General features: G+C 45.6%; 1 protein-coding gene across 5 annotated transcripts in view; it reads right to left on the bottom strand.

The window, feature by feature from the left end:
* Positions 1–2,976, bottom strand: part of TSNARE1 (t-SNARE domain containing 1) — a 442,991-nt gene extending 440,015 nt beyond the window's left edge. For 3 of the 5 annotated variants that reach the window (XM_028736057.2, XM_028736055.2, XM_028736056.2), the window contains exon 1: positions 2,892–2,945. The gene's annotated coding sequence lies outside the window, so the exon portion shown is untranslated. Of the gene's footprint in view, positions 1–2,891 lie in introns of all 5 variants that reach the window. The other 2 variants (XM_028736058.2, XM_077932694.1) reach the window with 2 other exon arrangements.
* Positions 2,977–20,502: the final 17,526 nt, after the last annotated feature.

The raw sequence follows: 20,502 nt of genomic DNA, 5'->3' as shown, positions 1-20,502 counted from the left end.
TGAAAACAGCTGCAGGAGAGGGGCAGTGAGTAACATTATAGGATGTTTGGCAGTGCCAAAGGCATGCATAGGCAAGCTCGGCCCTCCAGATGTTTTGGGACTACAACTCCCATAATCCCGAGCTAACAGGATCAGTGGTCAGGGATGATGGGAATTGTAGTCCCAAAACATCTGGAGGGCCAAGCTTGCCTATGCCTGGCCAAAGGGGTCAGTGCTCCTCTGGGAAAGCTGAAGCCTAGACATTTGATCACACTCACATAGAATCATAGAGTTGGAATAGACCACAAGGGCCATCGAGTCCAACCCCCTGCCAAGCAGGAAACACCATCAGAGCACTCCTGACATATGGTTGTCAAGCCTCTGCTTAAAGACTTCCAAAGAAGGAGGCTCCACCACACTCCTTGGCAGCAAATTCCACTGTCAAACAGCTCTTACTATCAGGAAGTTCTTCCTAATGTTTAGGTGGAATCTTCTTTCTTGTAGTTTGGATCCATTGCTCCATGTCCGCTTCTCTGGAGCAGCAGAAATCAACCTTTCTCCCTCCTCTATATGACATCCTTTTATATATTTGAACATGGCTATCATATCACCCCTTAACCTCCTCTTCTCCAGGCTAAACATGCCCAGCTCCCTTAGCCGTTCCTCATAAGGCATCGTTTCCAGGCCTTTGACCATTTTGGTTGCCCTCCTCTGGACACGTTCCAGTTTGTCAGTGTCCTTCTTGAACTGTGGTGCCCAGAACTGGAGACAGTACTCCAGGTGAGGTCTGACCAGAGCAGAATACAGTGGCACTATTACTTCCCTTGATCTAGATGCTATACTTAATCCTCACCGATTTGTAGCTGACAAACCTCAGTGGCTAGGACATCTAGGACCAAGGTGCATCCATTCAAACTCCCTTGTTGTTTTTGCTACTGCCAGGAGGTGGAATGTTACTACCAAGATGTGTGTTATTTGCATGCCGCTACATTTGTTATGTGTTGCGGCTTTATTGCTGTTATTATGAATTTGTTTTTGTGATGTGTTTAGTAGTGTTTAGAGTGTCAGACTAGGACCTGGGAGAAACCGTGGTTCAAATCCCCACTCAGCCATGAAACTCGGGGTCATGGAGTTTGAGCCCCACGTTAGGTGAAAAATTCCTATACAGTAGTACCTCGGGTTAGAGACGCTTCAGGTTACAGACTCCGCTAACCCAGAAATAATACCTCGGGTTAAGAAATTTGCTTCAGGATGAGAACAGAAATTGTGCAGCAGCGGGAGGTCCCATTAGCTAAAGTGGTACCTCAGGTTAAGAACAGTTTCAGGTTAAGAACGGACCTCCAGAACGAATTAAGTTCTTAACCCGAGGTACCACTGTATTGCACAGGTTGGAGTAAATGACCCAGGTAGTCCCTTCTAACTCTATGAGAGGCGAAGAAAACTCTGACCCTAAACCTCCACTGCCTTGTGGGACATCTTCAGGAGAAGAAAAGTCTAAGTGGGAAACCCTACACTAATCCTAAATCAGTTGGATGGCACCTTGTATGCCTCCTTCCGGCAACTCCTGCAGCCAAGCTGATGCCAAATGTCTGGTTCTGCTTTCCTTTGGACCACATCAGTGAGGCTGTGTGTGTGTGTGTGTGTGTGTGTTGTCATCTGAGAGGTCCAGGACCTTCAGACACACCGCCCAGGCTTGCGCCCCACTAAAGTCACTTCAGTGCTGCTAACACAGTGGTTTGACTTCACCCCCGGAGGCACACTCTATTGTCTCTCGAGACAGACAGGTGCCAACACTGATTCTATGGTTAGGTGGCCACTGGCCTCATTCATCAGGCCTTCTTATGTTTTCATGGTCAACACAGTTTCGTGGACTGCATCTGTCGAGATTGGATGTGTCTACAGTGTCATCACAGTGTAGACCAAGCGGAGCACCAGCCTCTCCCTCCGATCATTACATATTGTGTCCCAGAACATCTCTCAAACTAAGCAGCGGCTATAGGGGAAATGAAAGCCAAGGCAGATTACAGGCCAAAGACAATGCATTACTGTATTTTAATATTTGGTTGGAAGTCGCCCAGAGTGGCTGGGGAAGCCCAGCCAGATGGGCGGGGTATACCATAAGTAATAAATCATCATCGTTGTTGTTGTTGTTGTTGTTACAATGCTCAGCTCTACTCAAGATATGCTCAGAGGGTCTCCTGGGAGACAAGAGAATACTCTTCTCCACGAAAGTAAGTTGTTCAACGCATGATTCTAGGGCACGGGGAAGTATCTCTGCACGTGCTCAGAAACACTAGGCCAAAACCGGTCCAGGACTTTAAAGAAGAGGCAGCAGCCCTCTTACACAGAATGCAAGAATCGACAAGTCCGCAGAGAAAGCAAAAATGCAACTATCTGTGAACATACACAACACAAACCCGGATACAGTAGCAAGATGCAATCTCCCTAGGAGCTCCTCAAAGTATCCGTAACAAAAAACAACACTAACTTTGCTACATTAGCAAAAGAAGAGGAAGCAAAAGAGGAGCAAATTGTTGCATGCAAACAGACGCCAAGCCCTCCTCTCTGGTAGGACAGGGTTGGTGGGGGAGCTTTGGCCCCTTACAGAATCCAACTATACACACATTCAATTGAGCCCCACATCTCTCCCCAGCCTGCTGCAGACCCACTGAAGAGACCAGACCCGGTCCTCCGGGCCCTGCCAAAGTGGCCCCCTTTTATGCATTCACATGTGCAAATGTTCCAGGATCCGCCCGCCACCCCGCCTTGCAAGGCTCCTTATTCTTCTTCTTCTATGGCCCTCGCCATCATCATCCCCCTCCTTGCTAGGTGGGTAGGGGGGCCCCCGAGCCATGACTCATGCAAAAACGCCCCATGGAAATTGGGGCACCATTGCGCGCGCAGCTCCTCACCTGCCCACAGCGCGTGTGCGTAACGGGGTTGTCAGCGGCAGCAGCCTGGGCTTGGGAGGACGAGAGCAGAGGGGCTCCGCAGTGCGCTTGCGCGGCGAGGAGGGAGGAAACAGAATGGCCTCCCCCCTTGCTCAGCTGCGCGACGTCTCATTGGCTCGCAGCTCCCTGCGTCGGGGAAAGAGAGGAGGGGCCGGACTACAAATCCCAGCAAGCACGGCGCGGAGGCGGAGCGAATGAATAGGAGCGAGGGGGAGCTGCCTGGCCCCGCCTCTGGAGAAGCTGGGAGGTTCATTCATAAAAAAAGGAGAGTTGGGCAACTGCGAACTGCGGGATAGTTTGTTACGAGGCAGCTGTCCAGCGGCGGATTTATGGAGGCAGTGAGAGATTTTACTTTCTTGGGCTCCATTATCACTGCAGATGGTGACAGCAGCCACGAAATTAAAAGACGCCTGCTTCTTGGGAGAAAAGCAATGACAAACCTAGACAGCATCTTAAAAAGCAGAGACATCACCCTGCCAGCAAAGGTCCGTATAGTTAAAGGCATGGTTTTCCCAGTAGTGATGTATGGAAGTGAGAGCTGGACCATAAAGAAGGCTGATCGCCAAAGAACTGATGCTTTTGAATTCTGGTGCTGGAGGAGACTCTTGAGAGTCCCATGGACTGCAAGAAGATCAAACCTCTCCATTCTGAAGGAAATCAGCCCTGAGTGCTCACTGGAAGGACAGATCGTGAAGCTGAGGCTCCAATACTTTGGCCACCTCATGAGAAGAGAAGACTCCCTGGAAAAGACCCTGATGTTGGGAAAGATGGAGGGCACCAGGAGAAGAGGACGTCAGAGGATGAGATGGTTGAACACTGTTCTCGAAGATACCAGCATGAGTTTGACCAAACTGTGGGAGGCGGTGGAAAACAGGAGTGCCTGACGTGCTCTGGTCCATGGGGTCACGAAGAGTCGGACATGACTAAACGACTAAACAACAACAACAACATAAGCTAAACAAGCTATAGCTTAGGGCCTCACTTTCTTGGGGGCCCCCAAAAAATGCAAAGGGGGAAAAACTGGATGTACATTTCCAAAATAGAAGATAAAAAACAAATAAAATAAAACCTACATATAGCAACAGTGTTTTGTGTTGTGGAGGCTCCTATGATTTAAGTAAGTCTGCTAGCCGGCTCCCTAAAATATCACTGGTTTGCTACTGTTATTTCATGTTATAACAAGTTTTTAGAGACTAGATTGTGTGCCTTTATCAACTGTGTTTCTAAAGGAACTTTTGTTATTGCCAAATGCCAAAGTGTTTGCATTATTAAGTTCATAGCTGTCAACATTTCCCTTTTTTTAAGGGAAATTCCCTTATTCCAAATAGGATTCCTCACAAGAAAAGGGAAAAGTTGACAGCTATGATTAAGTTTGCTATGAATAAAAAAATCATTTTAAGTTAGAGCTTAATAATCATTTCACTATTATTATTATTATTATTATTATTATTATATTATACTACTTCTTAATTGTATTTCTGTTCAACAATTACTTTGATAAAATACATATTTTGTTACTTGCAAATGGCTTGAGATACCTATGAGGTCCATAAATAACCATATAGCATATATTCAACACAAAAACCAGCGGCAATTTGTTGTTGACAAAGGACAGCTGGACATATAAAGGGCCCCATTACCTACAGGAGCTTAGGGCTCATCAAACCTAAATCCGGCCCTGCTGCTGTCCAAAGTGAGTCAGGCACCCCAGGTTTTCAAAACTTGGTAACCTCACTTGGTAAACTTAGTATCTGAAGAAATGTGCATGCACACGAAAGCTTATATCCAGAACAAACTTTGGTGGTCTCTAAGGTGCTACTGGAATTTTTTAAATTTTTTAATTTCTTTTGACTGCATCAATCCAACACGGCTACCTACCGAAATCTTGGTAACCTCACATAAGTCTTTCTTTATTTTTTAAATAATTTTTATTTAGGATTTTCAATTTTACACATTTCAAAAAAATTACAAGCATTTTAACATGTCAAAACTCGACCTCCTTCCCCCTCTTTCTGCAGTTTATTGATTTTTTAAATATATTTTCTGCATGCTCCAAATTAACTTAATCATTTATCCATCTACTTTAAATGTATCCTCTTGTGAAACTGCAGGTTGTTGCAATAATCCTGCCAATGTTCTTACCTGTTTACAGTTTGTTTGTAAATATTCAATCATTTCATATTTTTCCGGTAAGTTTCACTACTTCTGCGTATTCTGTAAGTTTTTGTATCCATTCTTCTTCCGTCGGGACTACTTCTTCTTTTCATTTATGGGCAAGTAACACTCTTGCCGCTGCAGTTGCATACATGAATAAATTTCTATATATTTTGGGTAGTTCTGTCCCTAGAATTTCTTCCTTTCTTTTATTGTTTTCTATTTAAGTTACATTGTAGTCCAAAGGAAATACAGTAAGGATTTGTTTTAAGCTTTTCATGTGTGCTAAAACTCAGTCTGGTATGTATATATATTGTTGTTGTTGTTTAGTCGTTTAGTCGTGTCCGACTCTTCGTGACCCCATGGACCAGAGCACGCCAGGCACCTCTGTCCTCCACTACCTCCCGCAGTTTGGTCAAACTCATGCTGGTAACCTCGAAAACACTATCCAACCATCTCGTCCTCTGTCGCCCCCTTCTCCTTGTGCCCTCCATCTTTCCCAGCATCAGTGTCTTCTCCAGGGAGTCTTCTCTTCTCATGAGGTGGCCAAAGTACTGGAGCCTCAGCTTCACGATCTGTCCTTCCAGTGAGCACTCAGGGCTGATTTCTTTCAGAATGGAGAGGTTTGATCTTCTTGCAGTCCATGGGACTCTCAAGAGTCTCCTCCAGCACCATAATTCAAAAGCATCAATTCTTCGGCGATCAGCCTTCTTTATGGTCCAGCTCTCACTTCCATACATCACTACTGGGAAAACCATGGCTTTAACTATACAGACCTTTGTTAGCAAGGTGACGTCTCTACTTCTCAAGATGCTGTCTAGGCCTGTCATTGCCCTTCTCCCAAGAAGCAGGCATCTTTTAATTTCGTGGCTGCTGTCACCATCTGCAGTGATCATGTATATATATACGTCTGTGTATATATATATATACACACACACATTATATATATAATTTAACCTCAACAAACATGGATACATATGCTATAATGTTATTGTTTTAGTTAAATAATTTGTTTAAATCGTTATTAAGGAAATGGTTGTTTTTCTCCTTCTGATAAAGTACAGCAGAAAAGTTGCCCAAATATAAACAATTTCATAATTATCTTTCTATGTATTTCTAATAGGATAACCAAATCAGTAATTTTTGATATAACTGCAAAAACGACTCTGAAAATTTATTATTCTAAAAATGAAACCTTCATCTGGTTGTAAATATTAAGATTATACATGCAAGAATGAGTCTTTCTGTAAAAAAATATATGATTTAAATCAAGTCTTACTGACTAGTGAGGGATGCAGGTGGCGCTATGGGTTAAACCACAGAGCCTAGGACTTGCCGATCAGAAGGTCGGCGGTCCGAATCCCCGTGACGGGGTGAGCTCCCGTTGCTCAGTCCCTGATCCTGCCAACCTAGCAGTTCGAAAGCACGTCAAAGTTCAAGTAGATAAATAGGTACCACTCTGGCGGGAAGGTAAACGGCGTTTCCGTGCGCTGCTCTGGTTCGCCAGAAGCGGCTTAGTCATGCTGGCCACATGACCCGGAAGCTGTACGCCGGCTCCCTTGGCCAATAAAGTGAGATGAGCGCCGCAACCCCAGAGTCGTCTGCGAATGGACCTAATGGTCAGGGGTCCCTTTACCTTTATCTTTATTGACTAGTGATTTAAATCGATTTGATTTAAATCAAATCCACCCTGATCCTCTGTTCTCTGTTTCTCCCACCGCCCCTATGGCTGGCTTGTGTTTCCCATCCCAGTTTATGTGGGGCCCAGCCAGCTGAGCCCAATGGATCTTAACCCGGCATAAGCCCTGGAAAAGGGAGCATGGTGAGGGGTGAGGACCAGAGAGGGGAGACGTAGGCTGGTTCTGAAGCCTGTTTTCCTCATTCATGTGATCTGGCAACCCAGCGAAAGTCAAGCCAGCAGAAAGGGTGTTGTAACTCAAACGCTCTTGCAAGAAGGGTGCTTTCCATCTGCCAGCCTTGGACTGGCTCAGCCAGCAGTAGCCCGATGCTCAGTGAAGTTTGAATCTGGTGCAAATTTATTCATGCTTATCTTACACCAGGGGGACGCGGGTGGCGCTGTGTGTAAAAGCCTCAGCGCCTAGGGCTTGCCGATTGAAAGGTCGGCGGTTCGAATCCCCGTGGCGGGGTGCGCTCCCGTTGCTCGGTCCCAGCGCCTGCCAACCTAGCAGTTCGAAAGCACCCCCGGGTGCAAGTAGATAAATAGGGACCGCTTTCTAGCGGGAAGGTAAATGGCGTTTCCGTGTGTGGCTCTGGCTCGCCAGATGCAGCTTTGTCACGCTGGCCACATGACCCGGAAGTGTCTCCGGACAGCGCTGGCCCCCGGCCTCTTGAGTGAGATGGGCACACAACCCCAGAGTCTGGCAAGACTGGCCTGTACGGGCAGGGGTACCTTTACCTTTTATCTTACACCAGCCTCTTGTGTATAGGATTGCTCCCTTAGACTAGCAGCCTTGGGGAGGTGGGTGTTCCGAAATCAAGACAGGAATGTGTGTGTGTGTTTTATGAAACGTCTAAATAAAACATTAAAAAAATAAAAAGTGTGGGAGAGGGCCTTAAAACAGAGCAATTTTGAGCATTGCCATGGAATACTGATTGAGGCGTGGACTGAGAAAAATGAAAGGGGTGGTGGTGAAATTGAGGTACAGGGCGGTTATTTATTTAATATATACCACCTTCATCCGAGGATCACAGGACTGTTCGCGATACAAATCTGATTCGAATCTGTGCTGCAACCTTTTGTTGCAACCCTGTGCTGCAACTTTTTGTTGCAGTTCCGACTCAACACAGGCTGTTATTCTATCTATCTCTAATCTGGTTGTGCTGGTAATTAACATTTCGCTCACTAAGACATGAGAAGTGATAATCAAGTTTATTAAAATATCGGTAGCATTGTTACAAATTGCATGCCTTCCTTAAATCTTAATTGCTGCCTATATTTATGTGCCAGGTGTGGAGGGGGGAGGGAGAAAAGCAGCAACAAACGAGGATTTTAATTGTGTCATTATCCTCAATTTGCAGAAGATTATTCGGCTTTTTAGTGGAGCTGGGATACCTATTCTTTACTACAGCAAAATAAAGAATAGCTGTCATTGTCAGATTCCTGCAGGAGAGCTCTTGAAGCTTGCAAAACTTACCCCAGAGTAGATTCCACTGGCTTGTAAAGACTGCATGTGTCCAGGCATTTAAATTAGCACTTGGAAGTCTTCCTGCACTTCAGTTAACCTTCAAAACTTTCCTTGCTTTTAAAGGTCACCCGATTTCAAAGGTGGTTTTGTGAATTTCGGTAGGCCTTGGAAAACCTCGTCTCCATTTCACAGACATGTCTGTTTCTTCAAAATGGCATGTATGCTTTGCTTTCCCCCATTTTGGGCACCAGTAAATTTGGCAGCGTCAGAGGAAATGCATGCATGCCTGCCTGGAGAAAGAAGTCTGTGATATTGCAAAAGTTTTCACCCAGGCTCGGTTGGTGTCGCTGAAGATGACAGGGGCAATGGGTGTCTTTTTTAAAAAAAGATATTTATTAAGATTTTCAAAGTATTACAAAATGAAAAAAGAAAAAAGAAAAATACAAAATGAAAATAGTTAAAAAAACAATTCCATCTTTCAATCACTTATCTTTCATTTGCTTATTTCCCTGACCTCCTCACACCTCCCTTTTTTGTATTTCAGTTCAATTTGTTAGTTCAGCAAATCCTTTCCCTCTTTGTTTATCCTAGTCTTTAATCTTAAAATATTATAACATTAAATTTTTGCCGGTTAATAATCCATTTTTTCATATTGCTTATAGCATTATAGCTAAAAACCACTTAACTTCTTATCCAACATCATTCTAACATTCATTAATTTTACAGTATTTCTGTAAGTAGACTTTAAACTTTTTCCAGTCTTCTTCCACTGACTCTTCTCCCTGGTCTCGGATTCTGCCGGGGTGTCTTGCTCCACAGAGATGTCCACCGGCAAGGGTGGCTGGTGGTCGAAGCAAAGGAAAGTCAGGAGGGCAGTGCAGGGCAAGGCAAGGCACCTTGGAGGGGAATGTGGATTCAGCACCACGGATAGCACTCATGCCACAGACACCATGCATTCAATTTGTCTCAGCAAGGCCCTAGAGAAGTGGTTTTCAACCAATGTGCCGTGGCACCCTGGGGTGCCTTGAATGATTGTCAGGGGTAAAACAACAACAAACCTATGGTTACGTCAAACATAATAAACACACAAGACATAACCGGCTGTACTTTTGTATAAATAAGATATTCTTGGGAGAAAAGCAATGACAAACCTAGACAGCATCTTAAAAAGCAGAGACATCACCTTGCCGACAAAGGACTGTATAGTTAAAGCTATGGTTTCCCCAGTAGTGATGTATGGAAGTGAGAGCTGGACCATAAAGATGGCTGGTCACTGAAGAATTGATGCTTTTGAATTCTGGTGCTGGAGGAGACTCTTGAGAGTCCCATGGACTGCAAGAAGATCAAACCTATCCATTCTGAAGGAAATCAGCCCTGAGTGCTCACTGGAAGGACAGATCCTGAAGCTGAGGCTCCAATACTCTGGCCACCTCATGAGAAGAGAAGAGTCCCCGGAAAACACCCTGATGTTGGGAAAGATTGAGGGCATAAGAAGAGGACGAGATGGTTGGACAGTGTTCTCGAAGCTACCAGCACGAGTCTGACCAAACTGTGGGAGGCAGTGGAAGACAGAAGTGCCTGGTGTGCTCTGGTCCATGGGGTCACGAAGAGTCGGACACGACTAAACAGCAAATATTCATTGTATCAAATTGTAGATATCAACAGAAGTCTCATAAAGTTCAACGAAAAAAGCAGCAGACCCAGTGGATCAGTTCATTCTCTAGTCAGTTCATGCATAAGGTCCAAACATGTGTCTATTCCACCTGTCTGTTCATAGAGTCCAATAATCCACATGAAGGGCTGTTACATTTCCACAGAATCCTTTCACAGAGTCTAAGACAAGGATTTCCGGAATATTAGCCTTGTTTCACCATCCTAGGCCTCACCACTACTATGCCGTAAGATCCACTATCCTGTAATATTACATATGAGCATGCACTACTGATGAAGCCTAGGATGGCCCTTCATGCGGATTATTGGACTCTATGAACAGATAGGTGGAATAGACACATGTATGGACCTTATGCATGAACTGACTAGAGAATGAACTGATCCACTGGGTCTTCTGCTTTTTTCATTGAACTTTATGAAACTTCAGTTGATATCTACAATTTGATACAATGAATGTTATGTCTTATTTATGCAAAAGTACAGCCGATTACGTCTTGTGTGTTTATTGATTGTCAGGGGTGCCATGGACAACACTGACCTCTGACCCTCTTTCCTTCCTTCCCTCCCTCCTTAGATGCCCTCTTGCATCTCTGCCTCCCAAAGGCTTGCACAGCTGTTTATTGCAACTGCCCTGGTTATAAGCTCTGCAGGCGAATGGTGCCTCTGGAAGGTACCTCTCAATTTGTTAGCTCAGAGACCAGGGGTGGTGGCCGTGGCTGCCCAGAGGACTCCCAAGGAGAGGGAAGAGGAGAGGGAACGCTCCACAAGGGAGGGTGTTTGAAAAAGGGTGAGAGGCTGCCAGCTCTGCAGGCAAGGGGGGACATAACTGGGCTCCTGAGCCCCACAGGGGCGCTGCAGAAAGAATGTTGTTGGTTAAGAGAACCGTGGACACAAAAAGGTTGAAAATCTCCTAGAGCAGCCTTTCTCAACCTGTGGGTTCCAAGATGTTGTTGAACTACAACTCCCATCACCCCTAGCTAGCAAGGCCAGAGCTCAGGGATGATTGGAGTTGTAGTCCAACAACATCTGGGGGGAAACAGGTTGAGAACCGCTGTCCTAGAGCAACTGGCTGGTGTTAGGTAGTCTTTGATTGCAAGCCCACATCCCGAGTATTGCCTCCTGACCAGCGGCGTAGCGTGGGTTGTCAGCACCCGGGGCAAGGCAAGTAATTTGCGCCCCCTAACCCGTGGATTTGCGCCCCCTAACCTGTGGATTTGCGCCCCCTAACCCGTGGATTTGCCCTAACCCCAGATGTTGTGCCCGGTGCGGCCGGCCCCCCCTGCACCCCCCACGCTACGCCACTGCTCCTGACCAGTGTAAAGGATCAGTGCCTTTTTTGTTTTCCCCAGCTGAGTCATTGGTCCAGCCATTGGAATCTGGTGGAAAAGGTCTCGGAAGATGAAAGGCAGGCTCTGCAGATCTACCTGGGACAGAGCAGGGAATAATTCCACCATCCTCAGAGATGCAATCTCTGGAAGTTTCTGCCTCCAATGCAGTCCTAGTACAGGGTCGTGGCAGAGGGACAGTCAAGGAAATGGCCCTGCAGCAAATATCCACAGTAACAGGAAAGGAGGAGTTATCAAGTATGGACCTGGTGTTTTACTAGAGAGACAAACAGGGATGCTGCTGGTGTGCCACGCATGCACTGCCCAGAGCCATTCCCACAGAACATAGCAGAAGTGGTCTTGTAGGTGGTGTTGGAGAAAACCAGGGCAAACACTATTTAATCTGCAGCAAAGAGCTGAAAATCAATGTTTTAAATTTCCAAATGAATAGGTGATGTTCCTGATATGTTGAAGGAACTTGCTAGCTGTCAAGGATTCTTGACGGTTCAAAATTTCTTTGGATGCATTTTCTAAAGAGGAACCGTATTTGCCTCTGCTTTTGCTTCAGGTGAAATATAGAGCTTCTCCAGATAGTCTTTTCATTTGCTGGGCTTGCCCTGGTTCTGTCTTCAAGAAGGCAGGATCAGTCTAGTTTCCTGCAGGAACATCTCTGAAAGCATCATTTGAACGTCATTTTGTTTAAGCGAGGACTGTTTGACGGTCCACCTGCTTGTTTGGAAATGCAATCTCTCACAAGCACAAGGCTTGCTAACATAGTTTAAAAAGGGCCGAGGGCCGCCTAAACTTCACTTCCATAAACATTCCATTTTTACAACTTCCCCCCTCCAATGTTGCCACCACCACCAGAAGACTTTCTGCATCCTTTTGCAGCAATGGTAAATCACCTCTCAGCACTGCTTCAAAAGACAGCACCTTAGGGGCAAAAGTGTCATAAACCTGCATTGACATCAAGATTCTGTTGTCTTCCTTGCACTCTACACCCTTCCCATTATTGCTTCCCATTAAGCTTCTAACAGCATCTGTCAGGTAGCTCAGCTGGGCTTTCTCTTCCCAAGGAAAAGTCAGCTTCAATAGGCCTTGCATAATATTCAGGTGGAGGGCTGCACAGATTTTGAGAGAGAGAGAGAAGTTTAATTGGCCCAGCGGAGTTTAGTGTACTTTTCTTTATTGTACATTATCATATTATTACTTTAGCAATCTGAGTCAAGACAACAGTCTTTTTGAGGCACCTTGTGGATTTCGCAGTTTTACTCCCAAGTTGCACTGGGGTGCCTATGTGTAAGGCCCTGTAGATGAACCAAAGGGGTTGTAGGGCAGGCTTTTTACAGATGGGTTTGGAAGCACACTAAAGCAGTGGTTCCCAGTTAGCTAATGACTGGGGGTGTCCTGTTTTTCAAAAGCCAAGCCACAGACCCCCTCCTTTTGGGAATTTTGATAACTCTATGGTAAAACAATTTTTTTATGGTAGCCCCTAATAAGCAAAGGATTTTAGGTCTGCTAAAAAAATGAAACATAAAATTTGTGATATTACCATGCAAAAATGACCCCCCCCCAAAAAAGTATCATATGTGGTGCCAGTAATAATAATATAACAAAACAACAACACCACAAACTGGCTTATAAGTATAAAACCAAATTTACTAGTATAATAGCTAGAATAGAAATAGACTTGTAACCATTCAAACAACAAACATACTAAGGTGCCATGTGCAAGACAAAGCCTGGAGATACTGTAAACATGGAGTGGATAAATGTACAACTGTATCTTAACAAGTCATGCTGGTCACATGACTCGGAAGCTGTATGCCGGCTCCCTTGGCCAATAAACCGAGATGAGCGCCGCAACCCCAGAGTCAGTCACGACTGGACGGCAACCCCGTGCTGCCACAATGGCAAGGGTAGCACACTGGAGAATATGAAAATGTTTTTCAAAGATTGAACTGGATGAGATGTTCTTCAATGGGTCTCGAGTTGGAAACACAAAGCCGTGTGCAAGGATCAATCACAGGAAGGCAAATCAAAGCCACCACCCTGGTGAGAATAACGCAAGTGGGCAAAAGGAGACCTGTTCTCCGGATATATTACAGGTTTCGCTACACGCTTCATCAGTCTGAAAAGCTGCATGATACAAAATAGCACTCCAATTACAATGTGTAGTAAACCATAAAAATTAGAAAATATCAGTCTCATACTATTCCTTACCCAGTCATACAGGATCTCTAGAGAGATGGCAAGCACCCTGAGATGCCTACAGAGTGCAAACTCAGCTCTCATATGACTCAAAAATCAGACTGCATGTTCTTTACACACAGGCACTTGGACAACCCAGGCCAGGGGTCACTGTTCCTATAGATGCCCATGAAGCCTGTGAGCCCCTGCCCTAAAACACACACAATGCTTCCTATGTCATGATATGATAATGGTCATTACCTTACTGCTCCTTGAAAACTATACCTGGAGGAGGAAGTTGGAAGGGGGACATTCTTTCCCACTTCCTCTTCCAGCAACATGCACTTTTCAAGACTAAAAAGGTTGACACTCCTCAACTAACCTAGCATAAGTAGCATCATCTTCACCATGAAGGTTGGGTGGTGTGAGGGAGAGGAGACTGTTTTTCCAAAATGGCATCTACCTTCCAGAACACCTTCTAAACTCCCAGGGAAAGTGAATTGAAGTGAAAAAGTATCTGTCTATATCGTAGTCATCTGTGGGCCATTTACCTGTAACATTGCTAACAAAAGTGACCCCCACCAATTCATCTGTCCTGTCCAGACCCAAATCTCCCAGCACCATCGAAGATGATGGGGTGTAAATGAATAGAAAGGGCAGGAAAATGGAGGGAAATGGAGCACATTCTCCCCTGAGGATTAATTTTAGAAATTCTCCTAGTTGCTGGAAGTGGAGTTCAGGGCACAGCAAAGGAGAGGGACAGTAAAGGTAGACAGTAAAGTAGAGGATGAGGGAAATGCTATTATTTTTATCTTCGATATCTCTTGGATCACCAGTTCAAGACTTGCATTGGGCTTGAATCTTGGCTCATCAATTCTTGGAGCCTCTTGCTATTAAATGTTTGATGTGCACTCAGAGACATCATTAAAGCAGTCCAAACCCAACTGGTGTGGCTCTTTAATAAAAAATTAGTGAGTGTCCTAGAATATCTTTTTCTCTCCCACCACCCCGCCTGCTCAACAGAATCCAACCAACTTTTTCTCTTGGCTCAGTTTTCCCTCATTAATTTTAGTTCACTTTTGGAGGCAGCTTTAAACATTATCACCATCTGATGATGAGGTACTCTCTCTCTCTCTCTCTCTATATATATATATATATATGCATGCATACATGGTTGCTTGGCATCCCTCTGACACAGGTGACAATGGAAGAATGAGCCTTTGGGGGTGAAGTCAAAGCATTGGAAGGTTGCAGCAACTGCTGGGGCCATAGACACTGATGTGGGAGAGACATGTTTTGTTGCAGCTGGGGCAGATGAAGGCATCTGGTTGTGCAGCTGCTGATGCACCAGGGTGTTTCTTGTCTCTGCGCTCCTCCCAGCGGTCATTTCTCCTCTGGTCACTGCTGTGGACACATGAATTAAATGATTGTCTCCAGGCATTGCAGTCATCTATATAGATCATATAGATCTATATAGATCATATAGACACAGCTGGAACTGTGGGTTAAACCACAGAGCCTAGGACTTGCCCATCAGAAGGTCGGTGGTTCGAATCCCCGCGATGGGGTGAGCTCCTGTTGTTCGGTCCCAGCTCCTGCCAACCTAGCAGTTCAAAAGCACGTCAAAGTGCAAGTAGATAAATATGTGCCGCTCTGGCGGGAAGGTAAATGGCGTTTCTGTGCGCTGCTCTGGTTCGCCAGAAGCGGCTTAGTCATGCTGGCCACATGACCCGGAAGCTGTACGCCGGCTCCCTCGGCCAATAAAGTGAGATGAGCGCCGCAACCCCAGAGTCGGTCACGACTGGACCTAATGGTCAGGGCTCCCTTTACCTATATAGATCATAGATTGATAATCTATTTCCCTATGCCATTTTCCTATGAACATCACCCACCACTGATGAAATTCCTTGATATGGGCAAATACCCATTAGGAAAAATAAAAGAAGGAGGAAGGAGGACCTGGGAGAGACCAGGGTTCAAATCCCCACTCAGCCATGAGATGCACTGGGTGACCTTGGGCCAGTCTCTGCCTCTCAGCCTAACCTTCCTCACAGGGTTGTTGTAGGGGGTTAAATGAGGAGGGGAAGAACAAATCACACCACCTGGAACTCCTTGCAAAAAAAGGCAGGATATCAATGCAACGAGTAAATAGATAATATATTTGATGTTAACAAACAATGATAATAATAATAATGTTGAGAGTAGTAATAATAGCAAGTTGTGCACATGCAGTTGGACTTCCCTTGCAATTCGAAGTTAATGACGCATTTCAGAGTTTATGGTCATTGAACGGGAAATTCCTGAAATTATTTCCTAGCATGGTTGATTTCAGCGCAACAGCGGCCGGAAGAGAATCCACTGGGCGAGGTGGCGCCTGTCGTGGGGAAGAACAGAAAAGCTTGCACAGGGAAGGTGGCGTCAAGCATGACTCCACTTGGCCTTGGTGCTTAACTTTTAAATCCTGCACTTTAACAGAGAACTGCACAGCTGGTAAAACTGGCTTCCTTCAGACAAAAGGCTATTTTCCAGTCAAATACCTCACATAGCAAACCAGCCAAGCAAAAGGAACCGAGGGAGACAAGAGAGGAACCACTGGCGGAATGCTCCTTGAAGGAGCACACAAGGGCAGCTTTTAACGCTGGTTCTCAGGGCTGCATGGCGGTGACCTGAGATTCCCCCCAGACGACACAGCTATCTGGTCAATTTGCAAGAGGGAATTATTTCTTCCACGAGCTGAAGGAAGTCCTAGTGTTAGGGAAATTGTAAGCCAAGCTAGACTTCAGCAGCTGCCAAGGCTAAGTTTGGATCCCTGGGGCACTCTGCACAGCTCTCCTGCCTCAAGCCATTTCCCCAGGTAGCGAATGGGTTCCCCGTGTTAAAGCGGAGGTGTCCTTGAAAGAAAACCTGCAGCTGAAGTGGGGAGAGGTTGGTGTTGAAAGAGGGGCAGAAGTCACAACCTTCCCTATTTTGACCGAGTCAAATCCACTCTCTAAAAACACTTGGGAAAGGAAAACATTGAACAGCTATCATAACAACAACAACAACAACAACAACAACAACAACAACAACAACAACAACAACAACAACAACAACAATTTATTATTTGTACCCCACCCATCTGGCTGGGTTTCCCCAGCCACTCTGGGCAGCTTCCAACAAAAGATTAAAAATACATCAAAATGTCACATATTAAAAACTTCCCTGAACAGGGCTGCCTTCAGATGTCTCCTAAATGTCAGGTAGTTGTTTATCTCTTTGACATCTGATGGGAGGGTGTTCCACAGGGTGGGCGCCGCCACCGAGAAAGCCCTCTGCCTGGTTCCCTGTAGCTTTGCTTCTCGCAATGAGGGAACCGCCAGAAGGCCCTCGGCACTGGACCTCAGCGTCTGAGCAGAATGATAGGGGGTGGAGACGCTCCTTCAGGTATACTGGGCCAAGGCTGTTTAGGATTGCAGGTGTCTGTCTGATTTCAGTAGGAACAGTATTCCGAGCTGTGGGTGCCACGACACTAAAAGCCTTGCTCTGCAGAAAAATCAAACAAATATGATTTCAAATAGGAAATAGGACCTGAGGCGAGGGGTTCAAAGTGAAAGAAAGGAGATTCTGACTGAACATTAGGAAGAACTTTCTGACAGTCTTCTTTGGAGATCACTTGTAGCCGAGTAAGATTGTCTTCCATAAACACGGTTTTAACAGTGAGTCCGTAAGTGACTGTGGAGGCCAATTCTGGATCCACACATCCTTCCACAGTAGGTGTCCGGGTGGGAGTTGATCACGGTGTGGATTTGCCAAACGTGCCTTCCTCTCAGCACGTTTCTCCCTTGTGTCCTGAGTTCAAGTGTCTTCCAAGCCCATGACACCTTTGGTAAAGGCTGTTCTCCAATTGGAGTGCTCACAGGCCAGTGTTTTCCAGTTGCTGGTGTTTATACTACATTTTTTTAGATTTGTCCGATTGCAAGCTGATGTGGATTGAAAATAGTGTACTGGTTCCCCTATGCAAAAATAGCTTTTAAGCTTTCTGCCTTGCTTACAGGGCTCTGGGATGGTTGCATGGGGCCTCTGAGAGCCTTCTACAAGATCTCACGGAGCCACAGATGAGAGCTGAGTGCAGAGTGGGGACCAAAGGTGGACAAACCACTGCAGAATAATAATAATAATAATATTTTTTTATTTATACCCCGCCCTCCCCATCCGAAGTGGGGCTCAGAGTGGCTAACAACAGTAAAAGTAGCACAGTTTACATAAAATCACAATCAGTTAATTTAAATACATTCTAAAATCAATTCAGAATCAAATTAATGGCAACCATTGGGCTAGAGTTCTATGAGGATTGCCAAAGGAGGGGGTCAGGCTGTGTCTTGGCCAAAGGCCTGGTGGAACAGCTCTGTCTTGCAGGCCTTGCGGAAAGATGTCAGGTCCTGCAGGGCCTTAGTCTCTTGTGACAGAGCGTTCCACCAGATCGGGGCCACAGCCGAAAAAGCCCTGGCTCTGGGTGAGGCCAGCCTAACCTCCCTGTGGCCTGGGACCTCCAAAATGTTCTTGTTTGAAGACCGTAAGTTTCTCTGTGGGGCATACCAGGAGAGGCGGTCCCGTAGGTACGAGGGTCCTAGGCCATATAGGGCTTTAAAGGTTAAAACCAGCACCTTAAACCTGATCCTGTACTCCACTGGGAGCCAGTGCAGAAGGAGTATGATGTGTCCCCTACCAGATATACCACCCCTCCCCAAAACCCTATACATCCCTAAACCATATTAATAATAGAATACCCCCATAGCCTCTGCCTTCATAGCTGTTTTTCATGGATAGCCTAATCCTCCAACTATTTGTCTAATTCTCTTTTTGTCTTTTTGTCTGGCTTTACCAATAAATCTGCTTTTAGTTACCTACAGCGCTGCATAAATGGTCCCTCCTGCTGCTTGAAGGAGTAACTAACTGGGGTTAACAGACTGGCGAATTGAGCCCAATAAATGTAATTAAATGTCCCCCATATGTACAACCCATGTAAAGCAAAAAGGGGATTGATGGATGGGTGTAGTGCCTGAGACTTAAGCCTGATGAAAACTAATCGCCCTTAATAGTTATTAATGAGTCACCTCGCCATGAAACTAAAGTTAACAAGGACGTTGAAACATAATAGATGAATGGAGGTGGATTCTCAGCTGGCATGAATCAACCTAGCCTTGTACCTTAGACGTTTCTTAGGCCTGGAGCTGAAACAGACATGTTGATGATGAATCCATTGCCAGGTGGCCCATATTTGACTTCCAAAGAGCTCTTTCCTGATATGTTTGCTTTGTATGTAGAGGGATTTTATCTGAGAGGGAAGTATATTATCTATTGCATTTATTTCCAAACTTATTCTCCATGGAGTTCAACAGGTCTCATCTTCCTCCTTTAATCCCCCAAAACAACCCTGTGAGATGGGGTAGACCAAGAGGCAGTGACTGGCCCAAGGTGGCCCCCGTGAGTTTCATGGCCACATGGGGATTCAAGCCAGGTCCTGATCTGAGACACTAACCACTACACCACACCTGCTCTCAAAATTTTGACAGCTGCATATTCCTGCATTGCGGGGGGTTGGACTAGATGATCCGCAAGCTCCCTTCCAGCTCTACAATTCTGTGATGATTTCTGACCTGGGGGTTATGCAAAGACTAGTTGGGTTACATAGTTCTGTCCTCCAAATGTTGTTATACTCCAGCTCCCAACTGCCCATCAACCAGATGGCCAGTGGTTAAGGATGCTGTGAGCTGCAGTCTGACAACACCCAGATTCCCCATCCCTGAACTGTAGTCATCCAGCGTTTGGACCATCTCCTCACACCGCTATCTGGAAGACTCAGTGTTGGCTATCCTGTTACATGGAGGCAGGTGTATTTTTAAGAAGGAAGTCTTTCATTTAGTCAAATGAACAGTTCAGTAATCTCTTGGGTCATTAAGAATGTAAAAGACCTCTGGACTTAAATAACGTCACTTGTGCTACTTTTATTGGTGAACTCAATTAAGACGAGTACGGATTTCTGATCTCTAATATTTCACCTCGTGGCACAACTCAACACGTAATAGTCTTCTGTCAACCAGATTTGTCAACTTGGTGCAGTTCCCATCTCATACATGACCTGGAAAGAGCAGCTAACATCTTGACCCTAACATTTGAAGAAAGGGTCAGAGCAGTAATCCTTGTATTTGCTAGAAAGATCTAGTAATCAACCTCCTTGTTCACAGGAACCAGACTTTGTGCAATGGAAATCTCTTTTAAGAGTAAATTTATGATTCAGAGACTGCAAGGATAAAAATGCCATCATCCCAAAATCCTGTTCGTGTCCTCTTCCCTTCAAACTTACGTCACAAAACACAACAGAAGGAAGAAACGGTTCAAAGGACTGAGTGTAGTGTTATTCCCCACAGTCAAAGTGTACTTAAATCCCAAGTTTTCAATGGTTGGTTAGCTCACAACTCCAAGAGGACCCCCTCTTTGCTCCTTCACAATCTCAAGGATCAGCCCTAGACTTTGCTAGACCATGGTCTAAGGAATGATTGAGAGCTGCTGCCTTGCTGACACAGGATTTCAAAGGGGAGACCAGATTGACTCCTGCAGAAGGAGCAAATCTCAGATCCCCGACTTTGCACTCCGCTTGCTCCAAGCTATCTCCCCTTTAGACTGTCATACCTCTTCTCAGTCTTCTCAAGGTAGCAACCCAGATACCTGTGGGGAAACCCACAAGCAGGGCACAAGCACAAGAGCAACTCTCCCCTCCTGCGGTTTCCAGCAACTGGTATTCAGAAGCATCGCTGCCTCTAACTGTGGAGGTAGAACATAGCCATTGTGATGGCCTGGGACTCGGGCTTGGACCAGGAGGTGTCTCAGTCTGCACTAGATCCTCTGCCTCAGGTGGCATCTGAACCTAGTCTGAGGCCTGATTCTGAAGAGCCCCAGTCTGCACAGGTTCCCCTGCAACAAGCACCAGCTGGGCCGAGTCAGGGGCCTGAGCATGCCCTGGCTCCAGATGCGGGGATTACCTTGTTGCCTCCAGCTGTGCCATCACTCACAGCTGCTACACTACTGGTTGGGTCAGGGGAGGCTGAG

The sequence above is a fragment of the Podarcis muralis genome, chromosome 8 (genome assembly GCF_964188315.1).
Source record: "Podarcis muralis chromosome 8, rPodMur119.hap1.1, whole genome shotgun sequence".
Lineage (NCBI taxonomy): Eukaryota > Metazoa > Chordata > Lepidosauria > Squamata > Lacertidae > Podarcis > Podarcis muralis.
Note: the sequence above shows the minus strand (reverse complement) of the source record. Positions and strands in the feature narration are given on the sequence as shown.